This window comes from Harpegnathos saltator, unplaced genomic scaffold, assembly GCF_003227715.2.
Source record: "Harpegnathos saltator strain DR-91 unplaced genomic scaffold, Hsal_v8.6 scaffold844, whole genome shotgun sequence".
NCBI lineage: Eukaryota > Metazoa > Arthropoda > Insecta > Hymenoptera > Formicidae > Harpegnathos > Harpegnathos saltator.
Window position 1 is genome coordinate 1408803 of NW_020230698.1, and position 23827 is coordinate 1432629.

The following is a 23827-nucleotide window of genomic DNA, read 5'->3' on the forward strand; positions in this document are numbered from 1 at the left end:
TTAAAAACATTAATTTTTCATTTCAGAATCCGAGCTCACGCAGCTGGGCGCCACGGAAGCCGGGATGAAGCACCGGAGGATCCGGTTCGGGCCAAGCAGGGTCGGCTCGAAGGTGAGTTTACCGACTTCCTGTCCCCTCTCTCCTGACCCTCTGCGATCGAATGCTAAGATACATAAGATAAGATAGAACGGCCGAAGTTTACGATCGCAAAGGGTTAACTCAGTCGTACTTGCTCTCGCCGTACTTGCTCATCGGCTAAGCCGGATCGTCAAATCTAATCAGCAGTGCGCTATTTTCTCGTTTCAGGTCTCACAGGAAAGGAAACTATCCCTCACCGATTTTGATGAATCGGACTTTGAATATGTTGTAAAGCAACAAAAATTATTAGACACGTATCTTTTTGTTCGGCGTATATCAAGGTTCAGCGGGTGAAACAACCCCTAAAAAAAAATTAACATTTTCATTTCTTGCGAATATATCTTCTAAAGTACGAGATGTATGAAAAAATATTTCCTACAAAAGTTTACTTTATACTGTACTTATATACTGTTTACAACGATATATTCAGATTTTTCAAAAGTGTCAAAATTTTCAATCTCCTCCCCTATCCCTTTAATTTTGAAAAATTAAAAAATTTCACGAGGACAAAAATTAAACAACACATTATAGTCATGATTATTTTTTAGAAAAACGAGATGATATTATTGTGCTATGGGTGCCGCGTTGTAGATAAGTGTTGTGTTATTTTCAGTTGCGCTGTACTCAGTGACTGTGTTTTATGCATATTTCCTCATACATACAATATGCAAGAGAATTAATTTTAATGACACAATATGCACACGAAATAAAGATGTTAGATAGATAGATGAACGTGCATATATAGGGTAGACCATTTAAGTTCATAATGCGAAATATCTCAGAAACGAAGCGTTGAAGGAAGAAATGTTTTAAATAAAAGTTGTATGGTTTAAAGGGAGACATACAACGGTGTCCTTGGTTTGACCATGAAACGTGTATTTAAGGTCAGTTGAAGGTCAACTTAATTTTTTTAAATAGAAAATCCAATTTTTTTATTATGTCTTTTTTTTCTACCAATTAATTTTAACAACTTTTGTCTGAAACATTTTTTTATTTACCTAATAGTTTTTAAGATATTTAAGGAAAACTTGATAACTTTTTCAATATTTAACTTACGATATCTCGCTGATCATTTGTCGAAATAAAAAATGGTACTAGACTTTTTTACTCTATTTAATCTCAAGAATATATTGCTACAATAGAGCCTTTACTTTTGTTAATTTAACCGTCGATTTGTTTTGCTGCGAGTAAACTTTGGGCGTTTTTGCTGACGCGTTGAATATCGCGTGTTGATTTCTCCGTGATCGTTCCGTGGGAGAGGGAGATAAACGTAATTTCTGACATGAGTGCTCCTCCCATCGCGTTTAATTGACTCTCTCCGTCGGCCATGCATCTAATTTACTGCGTGCAATTAGTTGTGCTTTGTACATGAATTAACGAGACGCGCGAGTATCACAGCGTCGGTGACCGCCGACCGCCGTGGCATTCAACGTGTTAATTTCTTGCATGCACGTATCGTATATATTGTCCGCATATATACACGCGTGTGCATACATACGCACACACACACACACGTGTGCCCATGAAATTCGCGTAGAATTTCGTCCGCGTTGTTTCGCGATCGTAATTCTTTTCGTCGCGTTTGTAATTTTTTTTCAATCTGCGATTTCTCGCGCGTTGGCACGTCATGATTACTTTGCTTGCGAATTTTAATTAATTCCTGACTTTCCACATCCGTTTTTCGCTCGTTTATGGCGAATACACCGGAATAGTTCAGCGTCCACTTGCGATATCCACTTTCGGTGAGTAAAGAAAAGAAACATTGTTCTTGTCGCGTTCTCGATCGCACGCCGAAAACGCTGCCTCTTCTTCGCTTTGTGATAATTTTATGTTGAAAGACTCGTCGTACACCGACAGATCGTTGAAATTCGTTTCGGCTTCGCCTCTCATTAACCGAAATATCGTGAATTTCTCACAAATAAAGCCGCTAACAAGTGTAACACTTTTCGATCGACCTCGCCGAAAATAATCTCAAAGTGCTGTTCGTAACGTAAATATTCACCGCGTCGGTGAACAAGTTGTGACCGATAATGCAGGATTTTATGGAGTCGGATGTGGCCCAGGATGCGGCCACAGGACGAATACTGAGGACCAAGCTGGCCATTAAAGTATCTCAGAGCGAAGCCGGGAGAAGATAATTTCAGAGCTCGCAAAGAGCTATGTTTAGCCAATACACGCCCATAAATCGCATTGATTTTCGACGAGGAAGAGACAAGAATAGAGAGGAAGCTGTGTGGGGCTGCGTGAACGCTCGAATTTTATCTGTAATAATTATACGATGATTAGTCGGGTCAGACCCGGAACTATCTGCGAATAGTCGAGTAACCGAAGATCGGCGGAATCGGTTAGTCATTATTCTTGCGGTATCTTGATACAATGTTTCGCCGCGTTCGAAAAGCAGCGGATGAACATCGCACTGCATTGAGGTGTGATGATTCGTGTAATAAGCGGCGCTCAGTCGCCGCACGAGCATCAGCGAGCTGCGTTAATCTCACAGCACAATTGAATCGCACATCGAATATCATGATGAACGGCAATTGAAACGATGAGTTGCGATGATTATCGCTCGTTAGTTGCTCGCACCGGCCGAATTTCAGCCGGGCGGCTTGGCCGTCGTCCGCGTGCTGAGCCGCGCGCTTCCTCTCGATATTTCTTCTTGTAGCTTCTATCTTTCTCTCCGCGCGAAAGTACGTCCCCACAAGTGTGGATAAATCACGTGTTTATCGGAATCAGGTAAGCGTGACAAATATTATATTACGTTATTTATCTTGACACATATACGATTATATGTTATGACAATTGTAAATGTTGCATGTAATTACAAATGATTGCATGCGTTATATTATATGCACATATATGATACTTTGTTATCGATGTTATGTATAAATTATATATTATCAGTAAAGTTGCAAATATTGCGTTATTTATTCTGATACATATATGTGTGACGATTACACGTTACGACAATTATAAATATATATTTAATCACGCGTGATTGCATTATGATTATATGCAGACGCGTGATACTTTATTATTGATATTTCACGTGCCAAAGTCTTATATCGCGGCTTTGCGCACTTCAATTGAATCCGATGATAAATTAGGGACGCGCACGTTACATCGCGTTAGCTTCGCTGGCGCGGGCTTAAATCGCGGACGCGTCAGCAAATGGTGCCCCCGAACGCCGTTTTAATTAATACACAAAGCGTGCAATTAGAGACACCGTAAGGGTATTATCATTATTCTCGTACTGCGCGCCGTCGCGGTATTATCGCGTCCTTTACGAATTTAGCGCCGAACTTCCGGGCTCGATTTTCTCCCACGAATATGCGCGCGCGCGCGCGCGCCGGGTGTAATAGATGGCTTGCTCGCATAATTGTTATTGAATAGGTCGCATTATGCAGCAACGAGCGACATAGTTTGGTAATTATAGTTTGCTCTACTTATGCCGATACATTAGCTTGTCGGTGAATTATTAAATGGGCTTAGGAACATGTCCGCCGAACTTTCGCCTCGTATTGTTCGCATGTCGCGCGAGCCCCGCGCTCGAGCAATTTCCGATCTCGATGCGTAAGATGTGAAAGATACCCGATTGTGTTATGCATCGATGAGATTTATTTGATGGCACGAAGAATAACGAGGAAGATGATCATCTCACGCGTGAGATGAAGAGCGCGCATTAACGCGCATTAATTAATTATTTCTTCTTAATTTTACTCCCGTATCGAACGCGATTTCCTCGCGATTTCTGATCGGGGGCAAACTGACGCGTCGAGCACCGCAAATATTCGACGCATCGCGAGATATATCATTCTTTCTGCCGCGTATGGTAAATATTATATTGCATCATATCTCATTAGACTGCGTGGTGTAACGATGCCCCCGACGGAAAATGCTCCGCGTCGGCGCGGCGGAGGGTGCGAAGAAAAATATATCGCGCGGAGCTGCGATGCGGAAATAAAATATAATTTCTCAAATGAACGCGGCGCCGGCCGCTAAAACCGAGCGGTGCTCAATAAACGTAATGAGAGGGACGTCTGAAACCAGCGGCGCGCGGCGCGTAACGGCTGTCGTACAAAGAGCGCTGAAATATATTGATCGATATTCCACCCCCTCACACCCATTTTATTTGCCGACTCCGGGATGTATCGAATTATTCTGCAAGGAAAGTTCATCCGTCTCCCCTTTCCGCCCTCTTCCCCCCCCCTCCTCCCCACCCTCCTAAGCCCCGGCGCAAACTCTTTGCCGCGGAGCGGAGATTCCGTTTGCAAACGCGATTCCCGGAGCAGTTCGGCCAAGTTATTCCAGTAACTTCGTCTCGCGAGATAGCGATACGACGTTCCTTCTTCGTATACACATAAACACACACACACACATACCGAGCACGATAATCGAGTCCATTAACAGACCTTTCGAGAGATCGTGGGAACGCCGCTTTCGCGAAATCCATCTCGCGTGTCGGGGAGATCAATTAGGCGGAAAATCCATGCGAGATCGCGGTTAATCAGCGAGAATTCGTAGGGAACGAGGGAGATTTTATCGCATCGACGGTGTGATGTCGATCTCGCGATCGCGAAATCGCGCGCGTGGAACTCGCGGTGGACCGCAAATTCCAACTGTTCAGGGATTCGTGTTCTCACACGTCTTACCTTCTTTCCTCCGTCGATACTTGCTCCCCCGCCCCCTTGGTTCCCCGAGTCGAGAGTTTGGCGTTTTCAAAGGCGCGTCGTAGTATCAGTCACGAGACAGGAACGCTTGATTGACTTCCCCTCGTAATTCAACGTGATGTTCCGCAAACTACGGCGCGATCAATGAAGGCGCGCACGTACATGTGCTCTTAATTTACGCAAACTTGCTTAATTTGCGCGAACTTCCATCTATTATAAACGCGCATCCCATCCCACGTGCCTGTCTGTCCCTATTTCGATCAACCGGAGGGCTAATGCTTATAATACCCTTTATGTGGAGCCGAGGTAACGCATGATGCAGCCTGTGTGCGCGCGCGCGCGCGTGTGTGTGTGTGTGTGTGTGTGTGCGATGCGCGTTGTACGCGATAACTACCTCCGCAGCTACACGTATATCACTCCGCAGTGTATCACTTGTTGCATTAATAAGCACGTCGGCCTTCCGCCGTTTTTTTCCCCCTCTTCGTGCGAGCACACGTGTTCAGCGAGACTACGACGGTCATTTTCTAACGAATTCGAACTCAGCCGTGATCGCAAGTCGAACGAATCACGAAGAAACACGTATCGCGAATCGTTCGTGTTTTCACGCAAACCGTCTTCTCGCGTCGTCGCTGTGGAATCGATTCGACGCACGGAGCTTGCACGCGTTAAATACCGAACGCGTACGTTCCAAGTGACGGGGAAAGGCCGAGAGAGGGACGAAAGGAGGGCAAAGTAAGTGCGAATATGACGGGGACGAGTGTGTTTACCGTCTCCCGCTGAAACCCCCGCAATCGATTGTTCTCCGCGGCAGGGAAATGCCGTTTCGTCTCGCCCGTTATGTTCGCAGCGCGGCCCGGAAAATTTTCCGCGTTGCGCCGCCCGCGAGATCCTCCGCTCACTCTCTCTCTCTCTCTCTCTCTCTCTCTCTCTCTCTCTCTCTCTCTCTCTCTCTCTCTCTCGCCCTGTGACCCTTTCCCGTTTCCGCAGCGTCGTACTTCCTCGCACTGCCCCTCTCTCACTCGCAGCAATAGATCTTCAACCGCCCACGCGATTCCTGGCGTCTGGATCATCTTTATCCCTCATTAACCGTATTATAGAGCCGGATAGAAATTCGCTTTTCTTATCTTCGTCTCGCCCGTACAATTATCCGTTCCCCGTCCAAAACGCCCCACCGTTGCCTCTTAAAACGCCTTCTACGTTTTCCTCGGCAAGTTCCGCCAGGGCCTTTATTGAAACGCTTTCTTCCCTTCTCCTCCCCCCCCTCTCTCTCTCTCTCTCTCTTTTTGTTCGAAGCGTCAACTTTGGAGCGTCTGACTGAGGTTCCGGGATGCCTCTTATTAAGAATCGCACCGCGTTCGAAAGAAAGAAGAATCCACGAAGAAAGAGATCTGGTTAAGTAGGTGTATGCGTGCAAAAAAATATATATACACACACACACATATATATATATATTATATAACAGGATGTACATATCTTCGAGCGGACGCGAAGTTGACGGTTTGGAACAAGATAAATACCTACGGCGCGGAATGATATTTACCCGTAATGAGCTCCGAAGTCCCGCGTGATTCCTGCGGGTCTGCGTTTACCTCCCCCTGCCTCTTCCCCCCTCCCCACTTCATCGCATTGCGGATATTCCGCACAACGCAATGCAACGACGTTTGCAGAAAACCCTCTTGCCTTATATTAATTAGTTGTCTGCTTCCTCTTAATGAATATTTACCACCGCTTCCCCTTTCTCTCTCTCTCTCTCTCTCTCTCTCTCTCTCTCTCTCTCTCTCTCTCTGTTTGTCTTTCACATCTTCTTTCGTTCTCGTGACGGGATAATTATCCTACTTTATGGTGCGCGTATGTTTTATGCGTACACTTGTACGTGCATCTCGCTCGTCGATACTGTGCGTCTTTTTGACAAAAATGTACACAGGTGTAATGAAGCATTAATTAATTTAATTAACAAGAGAAATATATCATCGCACTGCTTGTGCAGAGAGAACGACAATGAGAGCGAAAGAGGGGAGAGAAAGGAGCAAGAATTATAAAGCCGCATTTGAGATTTTCATTTTCCCGAGTACTTCACGCTCTCGTGACTTTTTCGCCGGCACAATTTAAGAGATGATGCAAATGAGAAGATGATGCAAATTAGGGCGGATTGCTCCGTTGCAAATTAAAAGATCGAAGGGGTCTAATTGCAGGAGGATCTAATTGGATCGGATCCGCGTGCCGACGTAACGAGTTCATTCGATCCCGCAGTACAGAGGAAAATTTCCTCCGTGTCTCATCGCTACCGCGCCATAGTTATTATTTGATCCATCGCGCGCGGTCGATCGGTGAGAACCGCGAGGGATTCTCCGCGAGGTGATTCTCGATAACAAGCAGCGAGCGGAAATGTCGCTCGATCGTACACGGAGAGAAAAGATTGTTCGAATTAACGTGACAATGAGCGAACTAAATGTCCGTCTGGTTCCGATGGAAACGGGATTTCAGGTTTTCACGAGCCGAATTTGGTTCCAAGACTCAGACGCGTTTTCGTCAAAGGGAAAGGAATCTCTGATAAAAAGCAAAAATTCTCTGTCTCTTCCAGCGCGTTTGGTACATTTATCGTCACATTAATTTAGCCGATCTCTTTCCTCCGCGTGCAAAAAGCGGAGCAATCCGTCGAGATGTGTAATCCAAGCTGTGATAACCTCCCTCGCTCTTTCCGCTCCTCCTCCTCCTCCTCCTCCTCCTCCTCACGATCTACATGTGCTCCAGCGATTTTTTTCATGACGGTAGCGGAAAGTGTGCAAGGGGAAGAAAGTTTTACGATCAAACGCGCGAATCGCGGGGCACCCGGGGCGAAGTGAGGAGGGAGCAAGCCGAGACATCGCGCTGTAAAGTCCGCGGAGGCAGCCCGAAGGCGCGACTTCTAATCCACCTCCCGACAAATCAAGTTTATCGGTTTTCTTCTTCTCGCGAAGATGAAGGGGAAAGAAGAGGGAAAAGAGAGACCAGCCCTCCGAGTTCTTTTTCGCGCGGATATCCCCACCCTCTGACGAATGTTTCCAGTCTGAGATAAAATCGACCGGCGTCACTCGCGGGAAAATCGCGCGAACAAATTCAACGGCGAGTTGCGATTTCTCGTGCCGCGCGATTTTCGATATTAACATGATTAATAATAAAATTCCAATGCGTGCTAATTTTGTCAGGAAAAAAAGTGCTCATGCCGTCTCGCAAACGATTGTGATAATTGTGCATACTTTTTGATAATTATTACTTTACCTTCTCCAGCTTTTGCTTACTTAAAAAATTGCACTTCTTCGATGAATCTTGTATTCCATATCGGAATTCCATATCCATAGAAGAATTAATGTTTTTTTTGGTAATTTTTAGGGACTCATTTTCCTATTGGAATCGCGTTGCAAAACTCATCGAAGAAAAGCATCGCGAGCTTTTAATTGAAGTAAAAATTAAGATTAGTCAGCCGGCTGTATCCGCGACACAATCGTGATGTATCGTCTCGCGATTAATTCATTTCGCATCGCGGGGCGTTAGGTGCGCATGAATATTTTCTCACCAATCTACACACATACGCACACGTACAATGACGGCCAGCGCAGTGAAAGAGGCACCTATCGAGCCGCTGACAATCGATCTTCCGGCCGTCCGCGGTATTTAACAACGGTGCCGCGGTATTTAATTTTCTTCCGCTTTTCATCGGCGCTCCACTTCAAATGTCCTCTCTCGCCGTGGCTTGTCCGCTGACATCCGCCATTTCGCTCGCGTTATTTATCTTCCGTAAAAACCGGCGCGATGATTTTTCCGCGGCTTGCCTCGCGCCCGCCCGTGCAGCCGCCGGATGAACCGCGTCGAAATAATGAATCCGCCGCTCCATGTGACATTAACGATAATAAACGGGGAACTGCGGCCATTTCGTCATTCGATAATACGCGCGCACACGCGAGGTGCGTTCCGCTTCTTCGTAGCAAGCCAATATTTGCCGCGCTCGCCCGTGTCCGCTTCTTGAAGGTTGGTCTCGCCGCGTTATCCCCACCGTCGTTGTTGCCGAACGTCCGTTGAACAAATAGCGGTTGCCGCTGTTTTTCCGATATTATCTCTCGCACAGCCGTTGCCCGATTTCGCCCGAACTCGCGGCGGCGGCGCCCGGCCGGCCAAGATCGGCCAGTGGAGTAACCGTAGCTTTGGTCGGACCGGCGAAACGGCCCGTGCGCGCGTTCTCTTCCGTCCCGTTGCGTTTTGAAAGTATGACGTAGGTTCGGGATTTATAATAAAATGCGGTACTTTGTGAGAGGAACAGAAGACCGACGGAGAATCAAAGCTCGAGCGCGTTTTAACGCTCGCGTTTAAAATTTGCATCTCGACGGCGGCGAGACGCCGAACGTCGCTCAGGCTCATCACTCGGCGTTACAGAAGCGTTCGGTCGATTTGTTCACGAGAGGATGGCGTTTTCGTCTTAACTGTGACAGTTCTTCGCTGCTTCAGTTAATCTCGAGACCGAGTCTAAAGAGACACGTCGATCAGATTCGCGAATTTTATCACCAAACAGCTGCGAATCCGAATTAAAATGTTTGCCCCATCTTCGGTCTGAACTGTCCAGCATTTATAGACTCTAAATGGCAGAAAGTGCACGAATTAGGTTTCAGAGCGTTAGATTAGCGTTAATTAGCGGGATATTGACATTGTGGGACCGATATTTCGACTCTGGAAGAAGCTCTCGCTACGCGCCGCGCTTGCGCCTCTCTTCGCTACTCTCAGATGTGTTTCACTGATTCCTTTGCCGCGTCTCTTTCTTTTGAGCGTCGCTTATCGATATGCGCGAGCGCGAGGAATGACGGCGCGCTTCTCAGGGATGCGTCATCGCGCGCGGAATGCAGGTGCAGTCGGTCGTGAGGGATGTTAAAAGACGCGCGGTCGCGCAGGAAATTTAGAGGCGCTATCTCGCCGATACTTGAGGGGCGGCGGTATAATTCAACGGCGCTCCTTTTAGCGGCAAAGCGTCTCTACGCACTCCGGCTGCCGCCGCGTGCTCTCTCTCTCTCTCTCTCTCTCTCCCCCTTTCTTTTCCTCTCGCGTCCCTACGCGTCTCTGCGTGATGGAGTTTTTCCCCACGTTATAAAATGTTTACCGTGTAATGTAGCGGGGAAATAGATTGTTCCCGCGGTAGTGGTAAATAAAACGGAGATATGCGATCGCTCGCGCGCCTCTCTCGTCTGCCGCGTCGTCCGATTCGACGAGAAGAGAGCTCCCCTTGATGCACCCTTTCGTTTCCTCGTCATTCCGCTCATGTTAAAGCTCGATAATATCGCAGAATTATAATAATCGACCGCTTGATCATGCGTAAAAATTATTCGAAACGAGTAGCCGCGGTAATTTGTACAAATCACCCTTTTGGACACGGAGAGGATATCGTACATTGTAAAATTTAAATCAAAGAAACTTTTTTAATTAAATTCTTTTTAAATCCTTTTACAGTATCTCTATAAAGCTGAATTATATCGACATTGCGGTATAATTCTTGCTACAAGAATAATAAATAACAGGAAAACAAACGAAACGTTCAAATCATTGCAATATTGCGCAAATGCTCTAAAAAGGGCAAGATAATAAATGCGTTTATCTATCCATCTATAACTCGCTTTTCCCCTCCTACGCGACGTCCTCACGTCCGAGACGCATTCCGAGGAGAGACATGGGACACGAGCGCGCGGCATTAAAATAATTTGAAAAACTACTTATTTTCTCGGTGGAAACGCGCGTCGCCGGCGCGCTTTGAAAAATCGCGCTTTGAAAAATCGCGGAAATCCACTTCCGACGTTTAGCGCTGCTCTAAGTGGCCGCAACGGGAGATTCCGAAGGGTAAACTGTCGGGAAATTTCAGGCTACACGAGCTTGAATTATTAGCGAGGCGGAGATTAATGAGTATTAAACGCAAGCCCCCGCCATATGGCGAGCCATATGAAAAATATGTTTCGGATCGTACAATATCGTACAGTATCAATGATATCTTGAGGTTTCTGATAACTCCGATTATCTAAATCAAACATTTGTAATTAGTGACCAGGAAACCCTCGAAATTGAATTTCATCGAAATCGAATTATTTTTATTTCCCCATTTGTGGCATAAATAGTAAAATTCTGCTTACTATGTAAAAGCTAATCCGCGCGTGCTCGCGCTCTCGCAGCCCGAAATGGTAATAACCGTCGGATTAGGTTTGCAGAAAACATTCTCTTCACAGTTTACGGTTCGGAGTTTACAATCGTAATGTGGCAGTCGGCAGTTGCGCGCGATGGCTTCCGTAATTTTCAACGCTTCTGCGGCTTGTGCTGTGTGTTCGACCCTTGTGGAAAACGTGACGCGAAAAAGGCGGCAGTTACGTGTATAAACGGAGAAACAGAAGAAAGGGAGAAAGTTACGGGGATATTTTCTTTTTTCTGGATGATATTAGCATTCGTACATTGGAGCTTGCTCGGTCAGGATATATTCATATTATCCGAAGCATTTGAATGTAAAGTAGGAAGCTATTTTACGTGAGCGTTGAATGTTCCAATTTATGATCACTGCATTTCTTTTCTTAATAAATCAGCTACTACGGGTTCATATTTATTCTAAGAACGTAGTCTGTTCCAAATTTTAAACATTATCGGTTATAACAAGTTTCGGATAAAATTGAAAGCCGCAACAAATGCTGGAACATCACAATCGCAAGTGTGCGAAAATTTCAACAGTTGCTCGCCGACATTTTAGAAGTCAACGGTTAATACGGACGCCTATTTGTTAGATATGTGCAGTTACTCTTTAATCTCTTCGAAAGTAAACTGTTAATAAAAAAAAACCATCATGTCACTAAATCATATTTAGAAATGTCATTCTTAGGAGAACATTGTAAAGAAATTAAAATTTCTTCATAAATTAGGAAAATATAATTAAAACCCCAAATATATTCAAACCTTCCAGCCAAGTCAATTTTGTGCATCTAGTTTATCAGTATGTTATTAACATATGATTGATTTTATTTTATTATTTAGTATACATTTTATTATTTTACTATATATATTTACTATACATATTTTATCATTATATATTTATTATATATTTTTCGTCTATATTTTATTTAGTATATTATAAATTTATATTCATTTATATTATTATGCGGTTATTTGGTCACTATTTTAATAAATATTCAACTTTTTATATGATATTCACACTATTTTACACGAATATTTTACGCTGCAAGTTTGAAAGAGGACACTTGTTACTTAAAGATCGACTTAAAGATCAAAATAACGACAATATTCAAAATTAGGCACGCATCCCGGCGTACTGATGCTGTCACTTCAATCAATAAAATTTCGCGCCATGTAGAGAGAAGGAATCGATTTTCCGTACTCTCCCGAGAAAATACGAGAGCGTCTATCCGCGCGTGTTAAAGCGCGGTTCGATGTCGCCGGCAACTCTAATGTACCAGGGAGCGCTTTCCTTCCTTCACCTCGTCCCGCCCGATGTCCATTTCCGCTTGACGTTTCCTGCCCGATCCTGCTCTACATACACAGTGTGTGTGGTCCCTGCCTTTCTTCCGCATTCTCTTCTCTCTCCTTTTCTCTCACCCGCCTATCAAATGAAGGAAATTGCGCTCCGCGGGAAAGTATTTGTTCTGCGACGTGACGTACGTCGGCGCGGGGCTTCGCTAGTCAAACGACAATAACTCACGCCGCTTCTGCGGGCAGGAAATTACTCGCGCTGGTCGCACGCGCGCGCCGATCGTCGACCCGCAATACCCGCGACCGATTTTCGGCCGTCGACTTTATCCGTCCTCGTTTTCCGCGCGTTTCGCGCTCGACGTTCTTTCCCCCGCGAGAGATGGAACGCTCGATACGATGAAACACGCTGTCTAAACGATCTCTGAGGGAAGAAATAAGCATCGTCGTGTTGGAAACTTTTCGAACATTGCGCGTCTTAATAATAAAGCCCTCGCTTCGTCGAGGTTGCCGAGTTGAAATGTTGAGCGCGCGCAAGGAGTTCAACTCAAGTCAAATATTTACCTTTCTTCCCGGGACGCAATTCGTCTCGGCCGGTCGCTTTTAATATTCGATGCGAAATAATTGCGTGATTACGACTCTGTTTATAAGCCTGCGTCAGAGACGAGGTCGACGCCGAAGTGGCGTCGAGAGCTGCGAGTTCGCGCGCGCGCGTTCGGCCTGAATCTCGCTCGAAAGTTTTTCCTCGCGCAGCACGGCGAAGGCACAAGATAAAGGTCGGCGTATCTCCCCGAAACTCGTGATCCTGCGAGAATCCTGTGCGCTTGCCGCCTCGCACGCAGCGACGCGCCGGTCTCTCGACGATATCGTCGCAAGCGCAAGGCCAATAAAGCGATCATGATAACACGCGAACGCGCGGTAACTTCGCCGGCAGATTAATCGACGCGGCGGTGGTGCGCGAAACGAAGCGACGGGGCTCTCGAAAAAGGAACGAGCGGGTGCACGCTGCTTATCAAGCCGCGGTTGTGCAAGCTCGCAAGCTATTGGAATGAATTGGGGAGCCGCGAGCTGGCGAAACAGACTCCCCCGTGGAACTTAATCAACGAGGCAACATCGATACGTACAGTCGGCTGCAAAAGAGAAATTGCAGCGTTCTTTCTCCCGATCGATATCTTGTTCGTAACGAGTGCGGGAACTTGCTCGTTGGTTAAGTGGCCGAGGGAAACATTGTGAAAATAAGTTAGTAAAAAAATTAAGAGTATACGCGTTAAGCTAAGTACGTGCAATTGACTCTGTTGGAAAGCTCGAACGCTTAAGGCTTTAATCGCGTCACATTTTAACGATTTGTGGAAAGATTTTAATTTACAGACAATATTTGCAGAAGAATGACTGAAGCGCTATTTAGCGAACGTGAAAGTTTAGTTTAAGTTATCGATTATCCGAACAGATCTGACAAATAGACATGTGATATTAAATCATATATATAAATATACATGTATAAATATAAATGTATATATATAAATTCTAATATGGCGACGAGTGATTGTTTGAAAGTTGTCGTACCCTGATTATAGTCTTTGATCTTACTCGAAATTTGTTAAAACTGATACATAGAATTTGGACGAATCAGATTAGATTTAGGCTTAGATGAATAACAGATGTATAAATTGTCACTAATTATCGGGACGGTTACTTGAGCTGTGAGGAGATCAATTTTCCCGTTTGGATACCAAACGTTTTGAAGTTTAACAAGATTAAGATGCCGCGATCCTATCGCCACTAGTTGTATGAAGCACTACGATGCTGCAATGAGTGTCCTTCCGAGAACCTTTGCAAAAGAGCATATGAAATCTCCATGCGTGTACACGGTAGTCACACGCGAAATTAAATCTGAATCCTGAAAGAAAACGAGAAATACTCGCGATCTCCTCTCTCTCTCTCTCTCTCTCTCTCTCTCTCTCTCTCTCTCTCTCTCTCTCTCTCTTAGTATCGCTTTCGTCCTTTTCGCGATACATCGCGCGCGACCGAAGGACGTGCCGTAAGCACGCCCGCAAACAAGTGCACGTAGAAGGTCGCGGGGAAGCCCGACGTCAGCAATTAGGAGTTATATCGGCTGTGCCGGTGATCGATATAACGAAGGGTAATCGTTGACGATAAAAGATACACGCGGCGGGATCCGAGCGCGTCTTGTTATACGCGAGCGAGCGATCGCGGCCGAGATGCAAATTATTACATCTCGTTCCTTGGCGAGGCTCCTCCTCCACGCGGTGCGGATTGCGCCGCGCCGGCGTGTGACGCTGCTTCCCCTCGAGTCGAAATTTCAGCCGCATTTTCGACGCAGATTTTTCATCTGGTGGATCGCTGGAGACTTCATTTATATGAAAACTAAAGTCCTGCTCGGTCGCTTCTAAAGAACGGAAAACGCACCAGTTTGCGCCATTTGCGAATTCTTAAGAAGACTTCTCGGTGCGCAAAGCTGTATGGTTAAGCGCAGCCGAGAGAGGTCGATGATAGGTTCCAGGGTACTGACCCTTTAACTGCCACGGTCGAGATAACTCGAGTGTGGAAAAAAAATGGCGGCCTTGCTACGATCGAGTTTACTCGATTTGGACTTTCAATGTGTAATACCCATTTAATTCAGTTTGTAAAAAGCATTTGTATTGAGCGGGCATATAGTGCCATCTCTTATCATTGTAAAATATTTTATAATTGTAAAAATAACTCAGCAAAGAGGGTCATACTGGTCATTTAATATCTCAGCAGTTAAAGGGTTAAATTAGTGTTGAATGAAATATTCAGGTGTAAAGTAGGATCAACATTTCGATCTGGGCTCGTTCTTTCCATTTGGCTCCGACATATACAACGATATATGAGCGATATGCCGTTATCGAGTTCGTCGATTTGCATCAACCTCGCGAGAGAGTTATTCGATTTGCTCACCGTTGAAATACAGAGAGGAACGGAGAGAGTTAGAGAGAGAGTTAGAGAGTTACAGAGAGAGAGAGAGAGAGAGAGAGAGAGAGAGAGAGAGAGAGAGAGAGAGAGAGAGAGAGAGAGAGCAAGAGGGAGAGATGGATGCATTTCTCTACACGTCGCGGTTTATCAACCGTTCTCACGGATGAACAAACATCATCGTTCCCAACTTGCGACACAACGGGACACATATGTCTAACTAATTAGAGAATAATTTCTGTTAATAAAGTTACGAATGAAATTTATCGCCACGTCGCTAATTGCTCGTTTGTCACGTGATAATAATGAAGTAATCCCGCAGGTGACTACGCCGCGCCGCCGAAATCGCGGAAAATCGCTGCTCGCGAGGCCGACGAATAATCAGATTCGCGTGTCGCATTATTAACGAGTGCGATTGTTAGCGCGGATTACGAGCACGCGCGATACGAGTTCGTGCGGGCTTTTTCGTTCCGGGCGTTTATATTCTGGCTGCTATTTTTGCTTTCCGGACGTTACACGTGGCCCTCGTACAAGAGAAAAAAAGAGAGAGAGATATATAAATTAATCCTAGAGTGCCTAGAGTGTTAATCAACGATTAACAGTGTTGTCAACGATTAACTTCAGCGTGGCATCTCTCGGAAGTCCAATATATAATAATTGACATCGAAAGTCGATAGTTATAATGTTCTGATGTGGTCCTGAAGGGGTTATACTCGCGTTTGGATATAATTGATTAATGATATGACAATGGTGATCAGCGATCGCTATTGATATTAATCGACCGATTTTATTCATCCGAGCGAAAAGGCACGAATCAAGATTAAGATGGGGGTGTGCGCTCTGAAAATGTGAAATTCTCAAGGTTCAAAGGACATGCTTAATCACTATACGCGTCTGGAATAGGTCAGCATGAAATCACTCGATCGCGCGTCCTCCTCGCGCTTCTTCCGCTCTCGGCAGCCAGTTCCGGCGAATCAATGAGATCGCGCACGATTCAGAGATGGTAATTAGCGCGCCATTCGACGATTCATCGATATTCACGCGGCCGTCGCAATTCATCATTCGATACGGCCGAGATCGCGCAAACGTCGTCAAGATGCTGCCGTGTTCAAGTAACGGCGCTCACATTCGCGCGCTCGTTAATCATTCCCGACGTACCCGCGCCTTCGCGAGATTTCTTCCGCTTCTTCTTCTTCTTCGTCCTTGTCCTCTTTCCCTCTTCTCCTATGGCGCGGAATAAGCGTTGTTTTTCAACGAGGAGAACTCACGCGCGTTCCTCCGGAGCCGCTTGGAAGGTGTGGTGGTATTCTCGCGCCGTCCTGGATTCATTCCGACCAGTGCAACTCGACGAACGGCTGCGACAGCCAGTTTATGGAAACGGAGAAATCAGATTCGAAAGAAGAGTGCGAGGACCCCGACAACGATCCGAGCGGACGCACCGGAGAGCGTTTCGGGAAGTTTGCGCGATCAAAGTTGGAGTGTTCGTGGAATTTATCAAGTGACACGATATTCAAAAGTTCGATGCAAACAAAATATGCTGGACGCTCCGTACGTCCTTTTCACTTTTTTCGCTCTCCTCTCTCTTTCTCTCTTTCTATTCCTCTTCAGGAAAATATAGTCAAGCTTTTATTCGGTAGGCATTGTATCAGACAATTTTCAGCGACCCTTGCAGTTTAGAAGTGAACGTATACTTTGAATACGACGACGATTCGTTTCGCAAAATGCCACCCTGGTTGTTTCTTCTTTTTCCGACGTTGATTAAATATTTACTCCTTCGCAATGTGCGCGGAAAAATACCGTAGTAAAGCCTCATCGAATATGTATATACGTATATATATATATATATATGTAATATAAAATGCTCTTTGCTTTCTGTTTCTTTCTCTTTATCTCTTATTTACTTAAATCTTGTATCCCAAGCCAGATAAAGGTGAAGAATAAGAAACAGGAAGCAGAGAGCACATTATAGGATCAGGTTTTAAACTTACGTGGGATTATATTTTTTATCTCGACGTAATTTTCATTTAGCGTTTCTTTTTGCAACTTTTACTTGTAAATCTGGATTGTATCTACATTTGTAGTACGCGCGCGAATCACTGTAGAATTAAGTAGTAAATAATAAAACGATCGAGTAAAATATTCAAGTAATTATAATACTGCGTAGTAAAATCAGTCAGACGTGTATGACATTTTGTGAAACACAGAGGTAATAACAATTTCGCGCGTAACTTCTGTGCACGATCCAGATATAAAAATCTGCTGCAATTTTAGCTACAATATCGTCTCCGTGCGCGGTGCTCGTCTCTTCGGTAGCGCTCACCGTATTTTCCACCGCAATTTCCGCGGTTCGAGTTTGAGAATCCCCCCATGGAATCGCGCTCTCGTTTCGAACGAGTAAATGGTTTCCTTACACGGTTCTGGGATTCCCGACGCAGGTGTCGTCGTTGATTCTTTACGGCGATAATTACGCCCGTACGGTCCGTACGGTTACTGCTTTCGAGCTGGCGCTCGAACGAAGTCGGGCTCGCGTTTGGCAAGGAAACGCGTTTATAAGCCGCTCGAAATAAATGGAACCCGCATGCCCCTTCTTCCTTCCCCCTCCCGAGAGAAAATTTACGACGTTAATTTTCCGATTCGGCAGAATCGCGGAAGCTGAGGCCGCGCCACGGTTATCAAACGCGCATTTAAACAGTCGCGCGTACTCGCACCGCCGGTCAGGATACTTTTTGTAACCTCCGCGGATTTATTCCCATGCGGGTCAAAGGTGATAATGGCAGCGGTAGCATACGGCGGTAAAATTCTCTTGGTCGTAGTCCTCGGTGTTGTGAGGAGGAGAGAAAAATTAATTTCCCCCATGCGCGACTCGGTTTCCTTATCTTACTCAAACGCATTATATAATTTAGAATTACAATGTTACTGCGCTTTCGTTTTAGCTAATTATTATGTTTGACTGACATAGGATGAGCGATCCAATTTGTGATAATTGTACTTGTTACGCGTATAATTTTATATATTACTAGTTATGAGTTCCGAATAAACTTAAAAGCCGCAGTAATGCTGGAACATCAAAATTACAAGCGTGTGATAGCTTGAACGGTTACTCGCTGACACTTTAAAAGTTAATAATTGATATCAAATGTTTACATGTTAGATCGGTACAATTATTCCGTAACTGTTTCAAAATGAAACTATTATGGGAAAATTAAATTATAATTTTAAATGATATTTTGGTCATTTTTAATATAAAAAGATATTAGAAATAAATTGAAATATATAACACAGTTAAAATCCTAAATATTCGAGCTACCCAACAAAATCACCCTCGTGTATTTCAGATATATATAATTAATTTATTAATTTATTTTCACGATGAGATTATTTGGTCTCCAATTAGGACATATAAATCCGTAAATCGTTGCTCGAAAATGGAGGAAACCACCCCTTCGCGCTGATTGCGTGCAATCATTTCTTGGAAATGTACAATTATTCTGGCGTGGTGGAAAGGATCAGACGATATTAGGGATATCACGTCCTCTAATTTCCTCGAGAAACGACGAAGCTCTTCCTCGCGTCCGGTCACTTCTCAGCGGCTGTTATTCCCGACGATGGGCACTCGCGAAGAGGTTCATCGCGGTCGCGGAACGGGAGTTATTTCCGTTCTCAGGTAGCCCGAAGACCGCGTTTGAGTTCTCAAAGAGATAAATTCACGAAGTGTGGGCAGCAAAAAAGTGATTCTCTTTCACGTGCAAAATTCCGCCGGAAACCACACGGTGCCGAAGCATCTTCTTTCCGTCGCAGGAAAGAAATTAACCATTCGACGTATCGTGCAATTTTCATCTTACCCGACGTTCAAATGTCGCGCTACTTGTAACTTGTCAGTGCAGCAAAGAAAAAGTCTATTAACCCTAACAACCCCGAGGTCACCACGTTCTCCTCAAGCTACCCTTTGACATGTACGAGAAAGATCTCGTTCAAAGACCGTGAAAATCGGCGGGGAGGAAGAACGATTTGAACAACTGTATAAATTCCTTTACGCGCACACAGCCAAAAATCTAAAACTAAAATCTAAACGATACACGCCGCGAGGTAAAACCAATTCTTTCAAATTATCCAACTAACCGCCGCGTCGTTGCGTTCAAAGCGTTAAATTAAAGCCCCGGGAAATCTCGCGGAATCCTTCGAACGCTTCGAAAGCGCGAATCGCCAGTCGCGATCAACGCGTCTTTACGGGCGTCCTTGTCGCAAACCCCCGCTTCCAAACCCGCGGAATCACTTGGGCCTCAGGGCCCAAGACGAAGCCCGACCTCGAGAACTCGCAACAGTATGCAACTGCGGAATCGCAAAAGCCGCGTCGAGCGGGAATCAATTTCGCGTGGAAGACGACCGTCGGGCTCTCGCCGGCAAGTAGTCGCGGCCGTGACATGCTCGGACGTCGCGCGCTCGTCCGCCCTTCGGCGTCTTTACCTACTTAGCGCCGGACTGACAGCGCGTCCGGCCGCGTCGTTCTTCTCCCGCGGCGTTCTCCTGCCCGGCTACCACCTCATCCTGTTGCATTCTGCGGCAGCACCTCAATCACTCGGAGCGACAACACCTGCACGCGTCTTCGCCCGGCTACCTTCGTCGGCCCTTCGGCGACATCGATCGATCGATCGATCGATCAATTTCCTACTCCCGGTGCACCGGTGCCTCTCGGGCTTTCCTCGGGCGGAGGGAAACCGGCGCGGCGGCTCCGCGCCGCGAGATTCTCGTCGCGCGACTCGACGATCGCCGCGAGAGAACGCGTGCCGGGAGTCGCGCCGCGTCTGCGTCCCGTCTGTGCCCGCGCGTCGACGCCGAGGACGACTGGAGGAGAGAGAGAGAGAGAGAGAGAGAGAGAGAGAGAGAGAGAGAGGGAGAGAGAGAGAGAGAGAAAGAGAGAGAGAGTTCTTTACGGAGAACCGGCGGCAGTCCTGAGGGACGAGCGAGAGGAGCGAGAGAGATTCGTCCCGAACGCGTCGCGAGTGACGAGCGCACTGAGGATCCGGGCGTCCCGTGCGACTGCAGCCGCATGCGCGATGCAGGGTGCAGGCAGCATATCTCCGGCCCCGTGTCCCGTTCTGTCCCGCCGACGCGGGTCCTTCGCACTTCACCGGATTTCTCGGTAGACCGGGGGGGATCGCACGCGGAGGTGTGCACTGTGCCCGCGTCGCACAGCCGATGAAGAGCGGTTCGGCAATAGCAATCGCTATTTCGTCGCACGTGTGTAACTGGAGTAAAAATCCTGCCTCTCTTCGATTCGGATTTCGCCTCTGCTTTTCTGTGCCGCTGGTCGCAGGCAGATCGCTCTCGAAGAGTTATACAGGAGGTAAAACGGATTTTAAGATATTGATCAAACAGGAGGGGGAGAGGTCAAGCAGAGACTGTCTTTTCCTTCTTTGCGATCGGTGTCGTAAGAGTCGTTTTTCACCGTTTTCGGCCGTTGTCGACGCGTCGCGTTGAATTTTCGTCGTCGGTGATCCGACGATGTCCCGCTGATGAAACTCGCGATTCTGACGTGATGGAAACGTTCGGCATTTTTGTGAGCAATTTAATGCGGTTTAGCTTCTCCCGGCCATATCGCTTCATTTTCGCCTCGCCTTTTTCTCCCCGTGTTAGAATGTGTTAATTTGAAAGTTAGATGAACTTGCTAATGGGACGAGAATGATATTGCTGAACGCGCGTTGAGCGTCAACGGTCTCATCACTCTCCAGCCGGTCTCCCTCATTCGCTGATCAACATTCAGCATGATTTTCCTCGGTTATCGATATTCCGTGCCCGAGATTTCGTGCTCGCCGAGCCGCGGGACGTTTCGCGGGCGGGCCGAGATATTGGTAACATTATTTCCATATTTCCCAGCTGCGGCCCGCCGATAAAAGGACGGGACAAAGTTTGCGGCTCGGACGAGGACCGCCCTCCGCCGAGGGAGGAGTACCCTTCGGCGGGCCGCGAGCAGGATCCGATTCGGGTCATCTACGGACTATTTGCGAACCGCCGCGCCGCGACGTGATAAGGCTCGTTGATCTCGAGGAATCATTCCGGACGGATGGTACCTTTAACTCGCGCGCGTCATCGTCGATCATTGTATATTCGCACGCGCTTCTCGGATAGGAATTATCGCGACTGCGTACAATCATGCGTGAAACGAGTTTTAGATCAAAGGGAGAAGCGACTGAAGCTGCTTTTCTTTTCTTCTCGATCTCGGGCGAGAACATGCATAATATCTCGGCCTGCAAATTACTACCGTATTATGAGCCAGGTCGAATTATTATCATTTATGCGCCGAGACAGATAAGTGTACATTGGAAAGCACAACGGTTCTGACAGTTTTTTAGTTAGTAACTAGTCTAGTTGTAAAATTTGAAAGTCACTGCTCAAGGATAATTGGGCATAATTGGGGTGTTACGTCCTGCGAACTCCGGACAATTAATTAAAATTTTTTTTTTTCTTTTCTCTCTCTCTCTCTCTCTCTCTCCTTTCGAACTTCTATTCTCCTGATAAAGGGTGTCCCAAAATTCACGCAAGAAGTAATTTTGATAGAAAACATAGGTTTATAATTAAAAATTGTAAATTTTTTATTGATTCATGAAGTATACAGTATAGGGTTATGTATGGAATAGCATATCGGGTAAATGGCCTCCACGGCTTTGTTGGCACATATGCATTCTTTTGTTGAAATTTTCCATGACCGTTTTGCATAAATGTGGCTGAATTTCGCTGATGCAGCGCACAATTTCCTCCTTCAAGGCGTGGGTGGTGGTCGTGGGCTTGTTGGCATAAACCTTAGACTTCAAAAAGCCCAAAGAAAAAAGTCCAACGGCGTTAAGTCGCATGATCTGGGCGGCCAAATCTGATCGCCAAAACGGGAAATTACACGACCAGGAAATGACTCATGCAATAATTGAATTGTTTCTCGGGCTGTATGGCATGTGGCACCGTCTTGTTGAAACCACATGTCGTCCACATCCATATCTTACTATAATTTAGACACAAGAAACTGGATTATCATGTCGCGACAGCGAGCACCATTAACTGTTATTACCTGACCAGCCGCATTTTCGAAGAAGAATGGTCCGATGATGCCTCCAGCCCAAAATCCGCATCAAATAGTGACACGTTATGGATGCATTTGTTTCTCAACAATCACTCGTGGATTTTCTGAATCCCAAATGTGACAATTTTGTCGATTAATCAAACCATCAAGATGAAAATGAGCCTCATCGCTGAAGATGATTTTGTTCGAAAAATCAGCATCCACTTATTATTGTCCCATAATCCATTCAACGAACTCTCTTCGCGTAACTTAAACTGTCAGCTGTCACGCTGTCTTTTTTTTTCGTTGGCAACACTTCACCGCACAAATGGCGCAAAATTCAAATCTTGCGTGAATTTTGGGACACCCTTTATAACAATGGACATAGGAAACAGACCCATCTGGCGAACAGCCGTCACGCCAAATGAAAGGCGATTCAGGAAAATTTCATAACAGGAAACAGTGCCCTGTTGTAAAAATCTAGAGTTTATATCTGGGTTCGCCAAGTGTGTCCGTCGGCCTAGTTATAAAATTTGAAACTCTGCGCTAACAGATCTCCAGTAGAACAAAGCAACTCGAAACATTCCTGCTCTAAAACTTTGAAACCTATTGGGTTGGCAAGAAAGTAATTTCGGTTTGCGCCAATAGATAGCGTTATGTTCATGTCGTTATTCTTCTGTCAATGTTATAATTTTTTCTTTTCAGATTTGGTAGTTGACACTCTTAGGTTACTATAGAAACTAATTCCGCGTAATTTTGTTTACAACTGTTGGTTTACGGTCAATTTTAACATGGAGTGCAAAAATGATCATTTTCGACATATTTTACTTTTTTATTTTCGTAAAGGCAAGAAAGCGGCTGAGACTCACAAAGAGATATGTGAAGTTTATGGTGTTGGTTGCATAACAGAACGCACGTGTCAGAATTGGTTTAAAAAATTTCGTTCTGGAGATTTTTCACTTAAAGATGACCAACGGTCTGGCCGACCTTCTGAAGTTGATGAAGACAAAATGAAAGCCACAATTGAATCAAATCGTCATATAACTGTGCGAGAGATTGCAAAAAGGTTAAATGTGTCACACAGAACAATTGAAAATCACATAAGACGTCTTGGACTCGTTAAGAAGCTGGATACTTGGGTTCCGCACGAATTGAGAGAAATTCACTTAACACAACGGATCAGTATTTGCGATACGCATTTCAAGCGTAATGCAATCGATCCTTTTTTGAAGCGAATTATCACTGGTGATGAAAAATGGATTGTCTACAACAACATTAATCGGAAAAGATCATGGTCCAAGCATGATGAACCGGCACAAACTGTATCGAAAGCTGAATTGCATCAGAAAAAGATCATGCTGTCAATTTGGTGGGATTACAAAGGTGTTGTGTATTTTGAGATGCTTCCAAGCAACCAAACGATCAACTTAGATGTTTACTGCCAACAACTTGAATGAAATTGGAGAAAGCAATCAAAGAGAAAAGGCCAGAATTGGCAAAGGAATCGTGTTCCACCACGACAATGCGAGGCCCCATACATCTTTAGCA

General features: G+C 45.6%; 1 protein-coding gene across 4 annotated transcripts in view; it reads right to left on the reverse strand.

The window, feature by feature from the left end:
- The window catches only part of Oamb (Octopamine receptor in mushroom bodies), a 156455-nt gene that overhangs the window by 34864 nt on the left and 97764 nt on the right, over window positions 1-23827 (reverse strand). The window contains exon 1 of one of the 4 annotated variants that reach the window (XM_025307296.1): window positions 19700-20253. The exons of 2 other annotated variants lie outside the window; for them this stretch is intronic. The gene's annotated coding sequence lies outside the window, so the exon portion shown is untranslated. Of the gene's footprint in view, window positions 1-19695; window positions 20254-23827 lie in introns of those variants that run through there. One more of the 4 variants, XM_025307295.1, reaches the window with a different exon arrangement.